The sequence below is a fragment of the Pseudoliparis swirei genome, chromosome 8 (assembly GCF_029220125.1).
Source record: "Pseudoliparis swirei isolate HS2019 ecotype Mariana Trench chromosome 8, NWPU_hadal_v1, whole genome shotgun sequence".
In the NCBI taxonomy this organism is placed as follows: domain Eukaryota; kingdom Metazoa; phylum Chordata; class Actinopteri; order Perciformes; family Liparidae; genus Pseudoliparis; species Pseudoliparis swirei.
Window position 1 is genome coordinate 12,777,263 of NC_079395.1, and position 13,097 is coordinate 12,790,359.

The 13,097-nt window shown below is 44.2% G+C and overlaps 1 protein-coding gene across 1 annotated transcript in view; it reads right to left on the reverse strand.

The window, feature by feature from the left end:
- The window catches only part of LOC130197724 (ephrin type-A receptor 3-like), a 78,171-nt gene that overhangs the window by 41,452 nt on the left and 23,622 nt on the right, over positions 1–13,097 (reverse strand).

Genomic DNA, 13,097 nt, shown 5'->3' on the forward strand with positions numbered 1-13,097 from the left:
GCCTGCTCAAAAACTTTCAGCAAGAATGGCAACTTGGCTGCTTCGAGTGGGGCTTCATTCTCCTTCCTTCTGTTTTCTGCTCTGCTTTTCCACCTCCTTCTCACTCTTTTTCTCTCGCTCTCTCTCTTTTTTCCTCAAGCTACTCCCTGTGTGTGCCTCATGGGAAATGTGTACCTTGACGTGGTTCCCTTATGATTAATGATTTACCATAGATATGAAAAAGGAAAAGACTGAGGAGCTCTCATAAACATGCACTTACACACAGAAGGGCAAAATAAACTATGTTGTAGAACTAATTAAAAATGTGCACAATCTTGTAAGTAACAGTTGACAATGCTGTACAGTTTATGGTAAGTGTGTGTGTGTGTGTGTGTGTGTGTGTTGTGTTTCTTCTCAAGACAAAGAGTGGCCTCAGATCCAGTTACTTATTAAATATTCATCTGGTCACCAGAGAGACTGTATGTATGCCAATCGATAGCTCTTAGATATGATATAGTTCTGCTACTCAGGACCCACCCTCAGTCGCTCAGTCGCCACGCTGATTGGGAAGGGAACAGCCCAACGGCTTCCTCCGGGAAAACACAACATCATATCAGCCGATTGAGTTTTCATTCTCACCCATTCTATTAAATTCGACTCTTTTTAGTGCCACAACTACTGTTTATTTCTTCTTTAATTGATTGTAAAATGTGAAAAACTAGTTAAATAAGCCGATTACAGATTCCCAAACCGCAGGGATATGCACGCTCCAATATATTCATTTTAACAATGGCTCACATGACTGCTGTGTAGTGAAAATGGCTTTCGTAGAGTGGGGATGAACCCACCGGGAATTATCATCCAACTTTGCGGTTACCCAGTCTCAATCTTCTTCGTGTCTTTTAACTCATTGTTTGGGTTTATGGCTCTCACATGTACGGTTTAGTCAACTATGTATCCAGCGGTAGCAGTTTGCAGCTACACGGTTAATAAGAGCAACCGCACCAACATCAGAGGCCAAAGGAAAGTAAATATTTGACCAGAACCTCCAGCTGGCCCCAAATGGCCAAGAAATCATCTCATATTGTTTTTGCTTGTTTTATTTAACCGGCACTTTAAACCCAAATGTATTTTAAAATGCTTACAGTCAAGAAAAGCAGCAATTCCCCTAATCTCAGAAGCTGGAACCTGTGAATGCTTGGCTTTTTGACTTGATAAATAACTTCAAAGAATAAATAATCTAAATAATTAAAATCAAATCAAAATGATCTATACATTAGCACACATCTCCAAAGAGAAGGAAGCCAATAAATAAATTGCACCGGGAGAAGTACACACACACACACACACAACCACACACACACTTTACAGTAATTAAAATAATACAGTAAAGGGGCCGTGTGTGTGTGTGTAGCCGATTGTGTAATACTCTCTTGTTAAAGATTCGAGTAGCATACTGAGGAAAAGTGTCATGCTGTGAGAAATGCTCTTCCTGCGCTGCGTTCATGTGTTCATAGTGACAGCATGCTAAAGTGAGGAGTATGGGTTGCGGGTGTGACTGACAGCTGCTGACTGTACCAGGAGCGTATTCGCTTCCTGTAGGACACGATCCACACTCGAGTGCACAGAAACACAAACCCCACATCTTGGAGGAAAAGTCGTTCCATTCTAATTACATTCAAGCAGGCGCCTCTGTGCGTATGCAGAATCACATCGGCTGCACTTTCCTAAAAACAAACACTAGCAGTGCTTAGTTGGGAGCCATTTCCTCTCCTCTATAGTTGCTGTTAATTGCTCCGCTTTCTTGCTTTCTGTCACGCTTGGATCTAGTCAAACATCGGCTCCTCGCCGGCTGTTCCATAAATGGCGGACAGAGGAGAAACCTGGGGGGGTATACTGTGTGTGTGTGTGTGTGTGTGTGTGTTCTTTCAGGGGGGATTCATAGCCGGTGGTTCATCTCCCGTGGGCCAGTGTAAAGCTTGCTGGCCCACGGGAGACGAGCTCCATGATGGTCACCATGGCAACAGGCTTTCAAGATGGAACCCTTCTAGTACCCCTCAAGTGCCACAGCTCCTGGGGCACAGATCGGCCTCTGTGTGTGTGTTTGTGTGTGTGTGTGTGTGTGTGTGTGGGCTACCCAGGCGTTAGTTGAGGCCAGCTACTTAAAAATTTATACATCAAGCGTCAGTGGAGAAATCTGACGGGATTGAATGTGACAACCGGGGTCACATCTGGGCCTGTGTTTGTGTGTGTTTGTGTTTGTGTGTGTTTGTGCTCATGTGTACATTACCGTGAAACATGCTTGCGGTCAATTTGACACATTTTCACACTAAACAAACTTTAACAAAAGCTCTTCTATATGTGAAGAAAAACAAATAGATTCAGGTTCAAAGAACTATTACACAATGTGAAGATTACACACTCTGTTGGAAAGCTGCAAAAGAAGATGTGCTTAATAAGTGTGGCTGTGTGTGTGTTTCCAGGTGTGGTGTGTGGGTCTGTTTATACAGTAGAGAGCAGTGCAAAGTACATAAGTGTGTGTGGTAATGAGGAGGTTTGTGTGGAATAGAGATGTCAGCATCAGAGTCCAGCCCACTGCTGTGAACCTCTAATCTTTAATCGTCGTTCATAACAACCTTTAACACCATAATATTCACCGTAACTACTAATCCTATGAAACACACACACACACGCATGCATATCTAGAGCAGTGCCGTTTGCCTGTTTTGACATTACGTCTTTCAGTCCAGTCTGAGCAATTGTTATCATAATATTAAATTATTAAAGATGAATTACCTCACGTTAACTGTGTACGAATAACACTGCCTTTACGTTTGGTTTTAGTTGTGGGTCATTCTTCTACAAGTCATCACCACTGCAGACATGTTCTAACAACACTTTAGTCATCGAGCTACAACCGCTGTGGACATTCGCACATTTTAGGGCTTAAACTTGACTCTTCCTCACTCGTACCAGCATCCTGAGTTCCAGGGGAAGGTAAACACACCTGAACTAACTTTATGACTGAGCCCAGTATTTGAAACTAAATATTATGTTTGATTATGTTATAGGCGAGAAATGTAAATATTTTACAGATTTCTCCAACTGAATTGTATAACTGAGAGGAAGGAAACAGCTCTTAATAAAGCGTTTATATCAGGTAAGAAATGGGGCATATTAGTGCATTAGGCATTTTCCTGTATAATGATGTATAAATAATGTATAATTAAAATGTGTACAGAAAGCTTTTTGATGTTTATTGTGAGAGAAAAAATCTAAACATAGAACTGGTGTTAAAATATCCTTCCAGACGATTTATGTGTGAATACATCTAAGAAATAAGAACTATAATCTGAAAGCAAGTTCTGTATAGAAGCATTTACTTTAGCCAGGCTTTTGTTTTGGGAAGACGAGGCAGGATCACATGGTCGCAGAGATATGAGCCATGTCAATTACTGAGAGCGGCCAAGGGGAACTTCAGGATGCAGCTCTCTTTCTTCCTCATTCTGTTCATCACTGTCTTTCTGTTTTGCGCTCCCTCCATCTCCCTGTTTACTCTCCTGTCTGTCTATTTCTATTCTTCTGTCTGTGTCATTCCCGTCTTTCTCTTTCCCTTTCTGGCCATCTCGACTATATTCTCCCTGTTTGGGTATGTGTATATATGTTTGTGTGTGTGCGTGTGTGTGTGTGTGTGTGTGGGGGGGGGGGTCTGTTGGTGTGTTTGTGTGTATGTATTATTGTATGTATTTGTGTGTGTGTGTGTGTGTGTGTGAGTCTGCCTTTGCCTTTGTGTGTCTTATTTCCCAGTGGGCTGTCTGTCATACGTTGACCCTGACCTTCTCCAGAGCTCCTGCACAAATATTTACTCTCTCGCTGACAGGCACACACACACACATACAACAAAATTCCAAGGGACAAGAGAGCGAGCTCAATTTCAGTTCAATTAAAGCGAACACACATCTACACACACACACTTTTTTACTGGTAACCCCAGCTGATGGCTCACTAATTGTGAGTTTGGGGTGATTATCCTGCTGTGTAAAAACAGATTCAATGGATACCAGATGTGTTTCTGTGTGAACGGGATCAAGTCAGAGGAACAGAAAGACAGAAAGAGAGAAGAAGAATGAGAGAGAGAGCATGACAGGTCTATAGAAGGAGGCTGTTGGGAGTTTGAATCACAGTCTGAATAACTTATTCTTCTGTCTGTCTGTTTTGCTATCAAGATAAAAGGTCGGAAGAACACAAAGATTCACCTTTCCCTTTTAAACATAGCCAGGCAGACCAATAAACACGTAAAACAAGACGGACGGACGCACGCACGCACACACACAAACACACACACACACACTAAGCCTAAAATACACAGATTTTAACCTTCACTATCCCAAAACACATTCTCTCTCCCAGGCACACATGTAGCTTAAACACCTTCCATAAAAAAACCTACAGAGCATTAACACACATACACACATCTTATCTCCCCAGATACACACACACACACACTACGACAGTAAACGTGCCCACATCAACCGGCCCCGTGACCAGCAGTGTGTGTAGGAGGAGCTGTGCACCTCCTTTCCTCACCCACGTTATTTTCAGTTCATCACTCTCAATAATTCATTCTCTCAGGCGGAGGAGGGAAGAAGTGCCCTGTGCCTTTTTCACCGTCAGGCTCACACACACACTTTCATGTAGATGTACCCAGTGGGAGGCTATCTTCTATCTGTCTTTAATCTGTGGGTGGGCTCTGCTTGACTTCTTCAGCCACACTCTCAGCACATTGACGATAGCAGGAAAATGTGAAGCTTTAAAAAAAATTATTATTGTCCATTCGCGGGAAAAGATCAGAGACTTCCTGCGTCACAAACACAGAAGCACAGGACATTCCCAGAAGGAGACCGCTTTAAATCGCTGACTTGATCATTTTTGTGCTGGGCGACGGACAAAACCAAGATGGTGACAGCCAGAAAGCCGACATTCCACCTCCCTTGTACCTTGATGGTACAAGATACACGGGACCTCCCACCTCCTTGATACCACAGAGCCCATTCAGCACCCTGTCCAGAGGGCCACATATAAAATAATTTCCCTTTGAAAAGATTACTGTTGCGTGGCCGTCTTGTGCTCTCAATAATACAAATCTGCACATGTCAGGGCAGTAGGAGCTTTTCATCTGACAAATAGATATTGACAAAATAATTAGGTCTATATGAAGCCGCCATGAAAGGTAATGATGCTCACAGACCTCGATGATGCCCTTTCAACACAACGCTGCACGAAGCAGGAGATATGAAAGAGAGGAGATCTGCGTCATTATTTATGCTGCTATTTTTGGGCTTGTTTACTTTGAGCTCATTTAAATATGATCAAAGCTTATATGTTTGCCTGAGGTATGTTACATGGGAGCAATATTTCCTAGAACGTAAAACATTTTTTAACTGATTTAGTTGTTATTGACAGAGAAACAGAAGACTCGAGCTTCAGGTGTATTTATTATACTAGGTGTCAGTCCAAGCCTGCAGACACCTTCAATACTGCAGCAGCTGGTCTAAATGGAGGTATTTAAAAAGGAAACATAATCTGTCAGATCTGTCATCAAATCCTGAGTAATTGCTCTTTGTTCTGGCCAACACTTGAGCTGAAAAGTCTCGGCTGTTTGAATTTCCTGATGGTTGTTCTTGGCTGAAGAATAACAGTGCAGCTGCACTGCATACGAAAGCAGCAACAAATTGGATTTCGACCATGGCTACATCTGTACTTTGTGTTTGGAGCAATAACGCCTGCGCTACCCAGAACCAATCAGTCTGACGGGCTGATCGTACATCTGGAAGCCATCCATAAACTAGAAAGAGAGGGAGGGAATAAGGGGAAGGGGTCAATGGCTGACTTCCTGTTCCTGTGTTTCCTGTTGAGCAGCACCGCTGGCTGCCTGCATGCCTCCTCTGCTTTCTCTCGCACACACACACCTTTCTCCAAACTTTCAGATCCTAACTGGAGCAGACTCAAAACTGATTCAACACTGTAGCAATGAGAAAATGATGAACTTTCCCATGAGTGCACACATGTTTATCCCTTATGCCGAACTGGAACTCAACAGCTAATGGAACGCATCCAATTAATGGCAACCGTACCCGATGGAGACACGCTCTCCCGTCTACACCTCGCTCTCCGCCCCTGTCCGTTGGGAATAGTGCTATATGAGGACATGAGGAGCTGAACCACACGTTAACCGTTTCTCTGTCCTTGGCCTGCTTTCCCTCCTTTCCTCTGAGGCTCTGTTCACAGAGTTTAACCCACAGCGCTAAACTCTCATTGAGCTTTACGAGGTCCTGTCTCACAAAAGCCACCTTGATGTCCTCGGGTTCCACTTGAGCAGGGCAAAGGCCTCCTGGTACTAAGGTGGCTTTCGGTAACTCAGCTCATGTCTGGCTCGAGATCCGCCGCGCTGGGAGGAACCGTGTGAATAGACATTATCTGGGTCAGTGTTGTGTGGGTATGTAGACGGGGACTATGGTGTGCAGAGGATAGAGTGAGCGCCTAAGCCTTTGTGATTTTGTCATTTATTCAAACACAAAAGAGAGGAGATGGGATGGGGGAAATGGGATGGAGTTTAGGAGGGGCATGTGGGAGAGAGAGAAGAGATAAAGGTGAAGGATTGTAAAAGGTGGCTGTCTTTATTCAAATAATTGAATAGTAAAGGCCGGCTGACAGACGAGCAGCAGGAAGACACACACTGTCTCAGACCACCGGGAGAAGAACTCACGACTGGCCTTCAACCGGCCCAGACAGCCATTTGTCCTTAAAGAACATCTGGCTAGTAGGAACAGCCTGCTGCCTGACACTGCGTAAGGCCCTAATGCCCGCAGCAGTGTACACACACATACACTGCATACACACGTTACGTGGACTGTACACACACATAAATCTCTTGACTTGCTGTCTAAATCCTTCTGTTAGCCGCCCAGCCCATCCTACCCACACCTTTCTGCTCTCAAGCTCCCCGAGCTGACACCAAGAGAAGAGCAAAGAAATGAAAGTGTGTGTGTGTGTGTGTGTGTGTGTGTGTGCATGTGGGCGCGTGTTTGAACATACTACATGCATGAGGGAGCACTTGACCTTCAAAAGTCGGTATGTGATCAACATAAAAATGTTCACTTTACCGACCTGTCCACATCACACACACATATTCACGCGCGTACACACACACACACACTTATATAAGGGTATAAGAAGAGATCAAGCTCTGTGTAAGAGAAGTAATAAAGAAAGGCAGATTCCCAACTGAGCTTTTAACACGCGGACACACACACACACACACACACAGCCCTTTGTAAGTGAGTTCAATCTCTTTCCCAGGTGCAAAGATTAGGCTTTTCCTACATCTGTTCTGTGCTAAAACCTTTCATTACGAGACTGCAATCCTCTGATGAGGTATAAAATGTAAAAGTCCATTGTGCATATGCAGAATGTGTGTGTGTGTGTGTGTGTGTGTGTGTGTGTAGGCACATGGTCATGGTTTTCTTTCATTATATGCCTATCCGTGCATATCACGATGGAGCACATGTATCTCATGACGTTCTCTTATCCATACAGAAAGTCGTCTCGCTGATCAAACTACCGTTTTTTTCTTCTCCTGAAAATGACATTGTGCAGGACTTATCCCTCACAACAGCGATGATCTCATCGATGTGGTCCAATAGGGTTTAGAGTGTGTCCGTGCTGAAGCAGTGTGGTGTTTTCTTGCCTTTACATGACTGCCTTAAAGCAACAGCTCAACGTTGTAGCTCTTTGTTATTGCCGATCTGTTTGTTCCTCCTCGTGAACACGTCTACGTCGCGTCTCTTGCAGGACGTCACCGGATACAGTGGGAGCGCGCTCTTTGGCTTTGATCTCACTACAGGCCCCGTGATGCCAAACCTGCCAACCCGACTGACTTCAGGAACACAAATCACCACGCACATAACTCTCCGTTACACTACAATGATTTTTGCCCAGTTACGAGATACACCGTGTTAATGGGTGAGCTTCAGAGGAGCTGGCTAGGCGGACTGTGATACCGTTGGTAGAGCTGGGCTTTCCCTGCTCCCAGTCTAATGTTACTTCTGTTGCATTCATATCAGCTGATTTATTTTCAACAAAAAACCAGGCAACATTCCTGACTAACTCGAGGTCAAAGATTGTGCTTAAGCAGGAATGTACTGTAGGAAATGTTAGTAGAACAGAACGTCAGTGCCTTCTGGCTCCCTGTCCCCTTTTTATCATCTAATTCAGTGATTTTCAACCAGTGTGCGGTCAGAGACCGTCAGGTGTGCCCTGGGAGAATATCCAATTTCACTTAATCGGTCCCCAAAAAATAGTATTTAGTTGTTACAGATAATTTGCCATTGTTGAGCGTCTGAGCCTGCAATACGTTGGCTTGGAAATTAAATACACTTCTGTGCAAGTAGGTGGCAGTAGGTTGCGCAATAATGATTTTGTACATTTAAGATAGTTGTGCGTAAGACGTTGTGGTGAAATACCGCGATGGAGAAATATTTCAAAAATAAAAATGCAGCCTCTGGGCAACCGTCTAACCCAGATGAAAAGCCCAGTCTGAGTGGTGGTAAAAAAAGAAGAACAAACTGAGTTTGAGGCAGGACAGTGAAAGTTATCTTTCATTTGGATTTCCTTTCACCGGGGAGCCGACTCCATCATGCGTAGTGTGTGAAACGTTATCTCGAGACGAAACACCCGTCACAGAACAACACAAACAGGTACGATTTTATTCACCTGCGCACACAAACTGAGAAACAGGCTCATGAGGAACTCGACAAATGTGCCAGAGAAAGCTCTCAAAGCTACTTAGTAGCTGAACTGGTGGCCAAATGAAAAAGCCCTCGCGCTGAGGGGGAGGCGTTATTACTGCCTGCCTGCAAAACCTTTGTGGACGAGCTGCTCGGCCCTGACGCGGCTAAGTGCTTCATTATGCTACAATCATCATAGATTATTATTATTAACTGTAATCGATACAAATAGGAATTTACCCAACAATAATTGTTATTTATCCTGAGGCAAAACATTTTTTTATTATTTATTGTTATTTTTCAATAATTATGATCTTGTATTGTAAAAATATACTTGACAAATACCACAAACATGGTACTAACGAAGCGTATTCGTCAACATAGGTTGAATTATTTCCTTTAACGCACAGACATGAAACTGATATCGATCTTCTTCTTTCAGTCCAGAAACCCGTTGTGTCTGCATCAACAGCCTCCAAATCATCACATAGCTGACAACGCAATTCACAACGCGTCCAGACGCACGATCGATTTGTTCCCTTTGGTTTTGCTCCAATTTGTGAAGTGAAAAGAACAGCAGGCGAGCTAAGTGGAACGACTTTGAAAAGTTCCCCTTGTAAACTAAGTTCTCGCTTCCTTCTGGTAGCATCAAACCGACATATGATTAAGAAGAGAAGAAGGAGACCATCAGACAGGCACAGCCGACAGACAGACACACGCGTCATGCTGACCTATATTGCTTTTGCCCGCTGACAAAGAAAGAGAGAGGGGGGGGGGGGGATGAGAGCAAGATAACTTGTGTCGAGGTGACAGGTGTCTGTCCTTCTCCACTCCGTCTCCTCCATCTCTCAGGCATCTGAGGCAGTAATTGATGCTGTCAGACACACAGCGAAGGACAGGACACACACACTCAAACACACGTCTGGTCACAGCTGCACACACGTATACACTTCTGCCCTTCAGCATGTACCTCTAGGGCTTAAGGCAGGAGAGGTTCGAGAGGAGAATTCACAACATTCCCTACCAGCTGTGAGACAGACAGCCAGAGAGGGCAAGGGAGTACGAGGCTGAAATGGAGGGGGGGACAGAAACAGAGAGGGAGAACACAAACAGAATGCAAAAGAGACTAGGGACTAGGACACAGAGAGAAAGGAAAGGAAGAGATCGAATGAGGCTGCACCGACAGAGGCCTCTGCATGCATGGGGAAGACGAGGGTGAGCAACTGTATGTGGCAGAGAGGGAGAGAGAGTGAGAGACAGAGAGATTATGTAACTCCAGATGAGTGATATCATATGAGCCAGGAACAATAACGGGGGATGAGAAAAACTCCCAAAGAAATCAGACAAGCCTTTAAAACACTTGAAGTTGCAGCGTTCGACGTTTAAGAGCAGCGCTGGTGATCAAATCCAATGAAAAGACCAAAAACAATTTTGTTCCAACAATTTATTGATCTTACTCAAGTGTATTGTCTGTGTAGCAAAAGGCTGATTAGGCGTATTCCTCTTTAGACTCTAGAGCAACATTATCCATCAAAAACACATCAATGCGTCACACTGCTGCACGGTTTGCCATTTCTCCATTACAATAAACGTGGGCCAGTTTTAAGTCACTCCCACAGACACATTCCTGGTGCGGTAAACACTCATAAGAGCATCACATGCGCATCAATCCACCGCGGAAAGAAAAGCCCCAAACAAATGCACTCCTGTTTGCTAAAAGCTATTGTGTTATTTAATAACCTTGCTCACTTCATTTTACATATTTTACTCACAATTACTTAATTCCCATTATTTCCCATTGTAACCTAATAACCATGAAATCATTTAAAGACTGTTGCATGTGTCTTTCTCTGTGTCTGTAAATTACAGGCAAGCAGACCATTAAATCTGGAGAATGAACTAACAACAGTAATATTCACCTGGTTTGCATGTTTAGAGCCATTGGGATTAAAGCAGTTCTTAAAATGCATTTATAAAAATAAAATACCTGTTTACTGAGCAAGGCAATTTTTTTTTTTTTTTCTGACTGAAATGAACTTAATGGTTGTTGGATTCTTAATGAGATCAAAACACATCAGGATATCATAATCAAATGATCACTGTCAGGACGCTCGGTGGTTCCCGTCACACCCTGGTGGCGTCTTGCTGCTCGCCAGATCATATTTCCCATGAATCACATTATTTTCTCTTTCATAGACAGTTCCACTTGTGCTGTTTGTACTGGAGGAAAAGGCCTTTTCAGCCTGAGCAGCATCAAGTAATTCAACACATTTAAATGATTCCATGTGTCCAACATTAACAGCATGAACAGACACACACACACTTAAACACACGTCGTGCCTAACTTTAGGGAATGGGAAGCCAGCATTGGGTAAGAAATTTGAAAAAGAGAAAGATGAACCCGTGATCTCTAAATGTTTAACGAGTGAAGACAGAGGAGATGAGGACTGCGAGGAGGAGGAGGAAGACAGAAAGAAAAATGGTGAGGTGAAAAAGGAAGACAGTATCACAAAGGATGGGTGAGGAGCAAAATGGGAGAATTGTGCGAGAGAGGTGGAGAACAGTCCCATTATAGAAACAGACACCAGAGCAAGGTTAGAAAATAGCAGAGAGGCAGGGAGAGAGCCAGAGATTGAGGGAAAAAGGCTGTAATTGGAGGTGTCTGGTGTTTGTCTAACACAGAGAGGCAAGTAATGATTCCATTAGCGCCTCACACCGAGAGAGAGAGAGAGAGAGAGAGAGAAAGTGATAGAGATGGTGACACAGAGAGAGAGAGAGACAGGGACAGAGAGGGAGAGGGAGAGGCGGGGACAGAGAGAGAGAAAGTGATAGAGACGGTGACACAGAGAGAGAGAGAGAGTCACACAAAGAGAGCAGACTGGAGAGGACAACGAGAAGAGACTAGAGAGGCCAAAACAAGATTCACACGGAGCATCAGAACATCAAAACAATGAACATCTGAGCAGAAAAAGGAAGAGAAAACAAGCGTGCACAAAAAGAACAAGAGGGATGGAATGCCAGGCGTCCATTAAAAGGCTCGTTCACCTGCACGGTGGTGATAATTACAAATGCCTCTCCAGCCCTTTCCCCAGCTCTCAGCCATCGCTCTCTTTGTGTGACGGCGAACCCGAGAGGTGATTTAAATGCATTAGCGGCGTGCGTTCTCCCTATGGAAGACCTACAGACTGCCGGGCAGGAACCTTTTGTTTGGAGCCGGGCGCTGAGAGGGCTCTTTAAACACATGAAAGCGCAACGCGGCGGGTTGTACTTCTCCGTATCCTCACACGTCTTTGTTAAGAGCAGGCTGATTACAGATGCAGTTACATTAGGCGGCGGAGTGAAATTTCCACGAGGGAAGGGGAAAAATACCAGAATACAGACGAGGGAAACGTCATCGGCGGCTATAACATTCAGAGGAGAGAAAGCTGGTTTCCAAGGAGTTCTTTTGGCGTCATCTCACAGGCTGCAAACAAATACGAGATGTGTCCGGCTGCCGTATCTGGAGCAGCGAACTCTCCGTCAGCGTGAGGAGGAAATTTCATTGCTATGCAAATCTGGCCCGAGATGCCACAAAAAACGTTTGTCCTAATACTGAGGAGGTGGAGCAGACGAGCCTGCGGCGGTTTCAATTCACACAACGAAGGAATAACAAATCTAATGGAAAATCATATTTGATTGTTTCCAGAATAAATGCTGCAGTGCAAAAATATGGCTTAAAATGAACTGAAACTGAAGCCCAGCGTTGCGGAAGGTGGACACCTGTTTATCCTCTAAAAATACACACGCATGCACATCTGTATTGAACATAACTTATTAGACCGGGGACACATATATGTCTTGGCCTCTGACTTTAGCCTGTCAAATGAATCAACACACGAGTGTAGCACACATTCACCAACACACACACACACAGTTAATGAGTTGTAGCTAGCTTGTTAAACGTGCTTACCTTGCTCGATCTATTCTCTACGGAGTGATAAGACTCGGGAGCAGACTGATGAGGTCATGGAGATCACTGAGGTCAACTGCCCCGCCGCGTCAGACTGACTTCAAATACGGTTTCAGTACGGAGAACATGACATAGACCTACACGCTATAGGTAGGGAAATTATTTTTGAAAACCTGCCGGTGAAATCACCCGTCAAATAACCACAACGTTCTATTTTTACAAGCTGCACATGCTGCTGAGCATTTCACGATTGAGATGCAGCCAGAGGTCTGCCACAATCTGTGCACATTACCCGTCTGCAAGCTGGAGAGGACAGCTTCTGTTCTTATTCACTTGTCTCTAAGGCCCAACTGCCAAGTCGTCTCGGCGTCTTGGCTGCTGCT